Source organism: Hoplias malabaricus, chromosome 13 (genome assembly GCF_029633855.1).
Source record: "Hoplias malabaricus isolate fHopMal1 chromosome 13, fHopMal1.hap1, whole genome shotgun sequence".
Taxonomy (NCBI): domain Eukaryota; kingdom Metazoa; phylum Chordata; class Actinopteri; order Characiformes; family Erythrinidae; genus Hoplias; species Hoplias malabaricus.
In genome coordinates this window covers 7,925,093-7,931,092 of record NC_089812.1, presented here as the reverse complement: position 1 = coordinate 7,931,092, position 6,000 = coordinate 7,925,093, and positions in this window count along the sequence as shown.

Here is a 6,000-nt window from a genome sequence, read left to right as displayed (position 1 = left end):
ATAATTAAAATTATTAAAAATTTTGAATTAAAGAATTGTCGAAAAATTTGGATGAAGGAATTTTAATATTAAGTGAGTTTTATTATTAGATATAATTTCCAATTAAGGAATTATGAAAGTAAAAGAATTTTCCGAATTAAAGAATTATTAAGAATAGCGAGATTAAAAGACTCTCTCTTTTAACTGCGTTTGTGATCTGGTATCAAGTTAAAGTGTCAATCTCTAATTACTGCACACTGTCTGCTGTAGTTGTATCAACTTATTATGCTTCCAAGCCTTTACTTGTAATTATTCAGATGTGCAGAGTTTAGAGACAGCCACTAGAGCTGTGATACCAGGTCTTATCAGTGTGAACTGGTCGACAATTTCAATTGCGATAGCAAGTTTTCTCCACCAGAGGGTACTGAAGGTAAGTCTGAATGGCAACAGCGAGCTTCAGTATTTAAGTTGAACTTAAATTGTAATACCAGACTAGGACACCGGAGGGCGACAAGCAAGTTACAATGCAATAGCAGCAATGGACACCAGTCGGCGCTGGTGAGAGTCCCAATAGACACGGTACCAGCAGATACACTAACACAAATGGGAATTTCCACTGTAGCGGGAAGTTTCAACACTAGAGGGTGTTATCAGATTAAAATCTAAAATGGAATAAGGATTTTAAACGCTCAGATACTCTATCAAAAAAAAATAAAAATTAAAATTTTAAAAGGGGAACAGAGATTTTACACTAAGGTATTTTAAAAGATTTTCATCTGTAATGACAACTTTTAAACACCAGAGGGCTGCTAAACACTTATGTTGTCTCGGCGGACAACCTCCCAACCACTAGAGGGTGTACGGGAATCAAACGTCAAGGGTAGCACCACTTGACCACAAGGAGGAGCAAGGGAGGACACGCTTCAATAGACGCTAGTTATGAAGTATTTTTCCCTGCAATTACGCACTTATACCACAAGAGGGAATTTGTCTTCCTCTGTTTTGGGGGCGTTTTGAATTTCCCTCCTTAGTTTCAGCTCCGCCCCTTAAAAGGGGTTCGTTCCTTTCTGAATACGCGTTCAGTTTAACAGGAACAGCTGACAAGAGCAGATAGCTCTTCACACAAGCCGTATTTTCGGCTGTCTAATAACCTCCCAATCGCCTAGCGCGCGATCTCGTTATTAACGCTGGTAGCGACCCAGTTTAAAACGAACGGGGGTATTCGGTTCGGTGGTCTCTCGCCGGGATTCGCGGCCAAGGGGTCGAACCGAAGGCAAAGTCTTAAAAGCGGAGTTTCGCGCTATTTAGACGTGCCCAAGGCCTCAATTTAATGCATGCAAAATGGCGCAGAGCCGCGCTCTTTCAAAAACAACCAAGCTTATTTTCTAACCGGTATATATCACAGAACAGTTTTTCAGTAGTAACAAACACAACACGAAATTACCCACATCAAGCTTTGAATCTCAATCGTTATTCATCAACACACACAGTGGAAAGTATTTCATAAACCCAAGCTGATATTCAGTGTTTTGCAGTTTGCTCATTAAAAAGCCTTTTTCCTGCCTCGCGTGGGCGCCAATAAAATATATATATATTTTATATGTAGTGGATGTTGGTCATACACCCCGATACATATATATATAATTTTATAATTTGTTTTATAGCCTTGACCTTATTCAAACTCCTCCAACCTCTGATATTTGACTTAATGATATTAATTAAGATTTATAATTGGTTTAAGCAATTAAAACATTAATAATTAGTTTGAGAATGAATAATAATCATGCTAAATGAGTTCTTCAGGATTTTCAGAAATTCTAATGAATAAATTGCAAACACTGTGACTTCAAATAATGAGAGTTTTATTAATAAAAAGAAGATATTTAGTTAACATAGCACAACCTTGTAATCTCACGGTGTCCGGCAGGGGGAACTGATTTTGACCTTAAGGTGAGCTAGGCACTTCTAACTTGTGACTAAGTTTACTAACTAAGGTTTAATTAATACAGAATTTATCAAGAACTTAATTCGGTGTTCAGCTCTGGAAGTGCATAAGTTTAGCTTACTTTTCGTCGGTTTTTCACCACTCGTTTGGATGCAGAGGCTCTTTGGAATCCTGGGAATGGAGGCGTCTCACTTAGTCTCGCGGTTCTTACCGCAGAAGTGTCCAGGCTGGTTTAGCGTGGAGGTCTTTCTTGTTGATTGAGTTGTCTCGGGCGTACCCGGAGTGTGATGACGCAGGCGGCAGGATCCTCTCTTCGGCCTTCGGTCCGGAGTGGGAGAGTCCAAAATATGGACGTTTAGACGAAAGTTCGCTGGTTGCTGCAGCTCCAGAACTGAAAAACCGCTTCAATAAACTCACTTATTCTAAGACTCTATGGTACCTCGGCAGTGTTTCCTTATTCTGGCCACGAATAAGTTCCCCTGCTTCGATTAGTCGTGAGATTAAACTTAGGTAGGTAATAAACATAAACAAGATTAAAAGAAAAGAAAGATATTCAAATTATTCGACTTATTAGTTAAACTTCATACTCTTAGCTAATTTCGAGACGTCTCTCGTAAGCTTTTCTGAAGTCTCTGAGAGGGTTCCTTTGTTTCGTTGTCGGCGTGGAAGAGACAGCGTTTTTTTGTTGTTTAAGGTTTCTCGGATCTCCTCGTGGTTGTTGTCTTCGGCGTCCTCTCTTTTTCAGTGGTCCGTTACTTTGTAGAGTCCTCGCGACTCTTCAAACTTCGAACTCCTTGTCTGTCTTGCTGTTTGGCCTTTTCAAGGCTGGCGCGGTCACGCCCTAATGGGAGGCGTCCTCTTTCTGATTGGACGCGAGTCCAGACTCACGTGACTCTCGTGAGGGAGAGAGAGAGAGAGAGTAGGAGGAGGGGGTTTGAATCTGTGATTCATACATAAGGAATATGAGTTTCTCGTATCAAAATTCTTATACCTGTTATCAACCTATAACAATGAGTACATTGGACTATTAATATCGGACATTTATATAAGGTCCCATCTTGAGTACATTGTTCACGTCCAATTCGTGATGATACGCTGAAAAATAAAACATTAATCCATTTTCTCTCATTCAGAGACAAAACTGATCTTTGTAATAGAAACAATCGGCATTATACATCATTTCATTAGAAGGTAGGCATTCATCTGAGGGTACAGAAAGTGACATTCATACGTTCGTTTATACACAAATAATTCAGAGATCGACTATTTTCGCTATTGTCTTGCGGCGACTCCGAGCGAGGTGTAGTTCCGCCAGTGTCCATTTGGTGTCGTTGTTAATCCGTGTTTTGGTTGGTGATTCACGGGAGTTCACTCGAGGTCACTTTGGTTTGAACATCTGTTGATCCCCGTGAAAGATAAGGGATATTGAGGCGCCACTTTGTCATAGGCGGCCGTAAAAGCTCTCTTCTTTGTTTGAAGTTCCTGTCTCTCTAAAAGCATCATAAAAGTTATCTCGAGTTCCTGAAGAGGTTAGGGGATCCAGATGCCATATGTTACGTTAAAGGGTTCTTTGATGCTCTTAGCTTATGAGTGTGCGTGTGTGGGGGCTTTGCACCCGTTGTTCAAACAGTCCTGTGGAATGTTGACTTCGGGACCAGACGAAGGTCCTGGTCAGAGTGAGAAAGGTTTAATTTAAAACCTTTCATTTCATTATTCCTTCATTGTCCAATATTCATATTTGGTCCATACTCCACTACAACATTAAAGTGCAAAAGATATGGCTAAGAAAATACAAAACAATGTCCCTACAGTACAATACAATACAATGCAATACAAGACAAGGCAAAACCATAAGTACGGAAGGGGTGAGGGAGAGAGACACTGCAATTTAAAGTGTATTTGTGCTGTAAACGGTAACTGGATGTAAACATGATGTAAACCGGATATGTGTAAACAGTACACTCATTTTCAGTCCAACAGACCAGTGTGTGTGTGTGTGTGTGTGTGTGTGTGTGCTTCTTCAGTCCAGTCTCAGTCTCTTGGTGCTTAGGAGTCTGATAGCATGTGGGAAGAAGCTGTTACGGAGTCTGGATGTGAGGGCTCGAATGCTTCGATACCTTTTTCCAGACGGCAGTAGGTTGAAGAGTGTGTGTGAAGGGTGTGTGTGATCTCCCACAATGCTGAGTGCTTTGCGGGTGCAGCGAGTGGTGTAGATGTATGTAATGGAGAGAAGAGACACACCGATAATCTTCTCAGCTGTCCTCATGATCCGCTGGAGGGACTTGCGATCTGCCACAGTGCAGTTTCCAAACCAGACAGTGATGCAGCTGGTCATGATGCTCTCAATGACTCCTCTGTAGAAAGTGGTGAGGATTGGAGGGGGGAGATGAGCCTTCTTCAGCCTTCGCAGAAAGTAGAGGCGTTGCTGGGCTTTCTTTTTGATGTTACTGGTGTTAGTGGACCAGGTGAGATCATCCGCTAGGTGAACACCAAGGAATTTGGTATTCCTGACAATCTCCACAGCAGAGTTGTCGATGTTCAGCGGCGAGTGCGCACCCCTTGTTTTTCTGAAGTCTACAACCATCTCTTTGGTTTTGTTCACGTTCAGAGACAGGTTGTTGACTTCACACCAGTCAATTAGCCGCTGCACCTCCTCTCTGTATGCTGACTCGTCGTTCTTACTGATGAGAACCACCACAGTCGTGTCATCAGCGAACTTGATGATATGATTTGAGCTGTGCATCGCTGCACAGTCATGGGTCAGCAGTGTGAACAGCAGTGTGATGGTGCTGGAGGTGTTCCTACCGATCCGGACTGACTGAGGTCTCCCAGTCAGGAAGTCCAGGATCCAGTTGCAGAGAGAAGTGTTGAGGCCCAGTATATTCAGCTTCCCGATTAGGTGCTGAGGAATAATGGTGTTGAATGCTGAGCTGAAGTCTATGAACAGCATACCACCACAGTGACAGTTTTTGTGACAGTGTATGTCTTTTTCACATATTTAGTGCTGACAAATCTACAGTGTTGACTAAACCTGAAGTGCTACAAGCTGATGTTGTTGAATCACTTTTAAAGGTTCCTCCTTAATCGTATGTGAGTATGTAAATTTCTAGTCCATTACCACTGTGAACCAGCTACATCCACAAAGTGTATAAAACTCCTGGACACAAGCACCCAGACACAGAGCAAAGATGAGCTGTCCCTGTTGGTCTCTGTACCATGTAAGTTTACATTGGTCATTGTTTTGATGCTGTATGCACAGCTTGGATCAGACAATCTCCAGGAAAAGCCATGGAGTGGATTAAGATCATCTGGGGTGGTGGATCTATAGACTCTGACTCTTCCTTTAAGAATCGCTTCACAATATCCAGAGACACCAGCAGCAATGTGCTTTTCTTAGACATCAGCAGCTTGGAGACTGGGGACACAGCTGTTTATTACTGTGCAAAAGGAAACACTGTGGTACAGCTGAGTGAGAGCACTGTACAACAACTTAGGAACATCTGTTTTAGTCCAGATGCATCTTTCATTCAAGCTGGAAATTTCCTCCAATTTTCATTAATAACATTAATTATTAGAAACAGCAATGTTCATGTTTTCAGGTCTCATCTAAGTTTAAATAAACACATGCCTCCAAAATTTAAACAGGAATTAATCAATTAGTAAATGTCAACAGCTGCATAAGTGGTCTATTGTTTTACATGTATGTTCCAGTAGGAGGCGCCACACACTGAATAAAGAAAAACACATGTGGCTGAGTTCTCAAAGTTCTAGGTAATAAGACAGACTGAGGAACAATTGATTTATTGTAGAGAGCTGGGTAGGATCTATCTTTAATAACAGCAAGTTTGAGGCACCAGCTTCATGGGATTGTGGGTAAAATGACATCTATGAAAAGAATGCAAATTTGAACGCCTCTAAAAAGGCTGCAATTTTACACCATATAAGAATTCACTGATTATTATAGGCGGAGACACACTTTGGTTTTACATGAAGTTGAATTAAATACACATACATATAAAAAAATGTTGCCACGTAGATCTCTTGAAAGTTAGAAGTGGTTGTTCCTAACATATTCA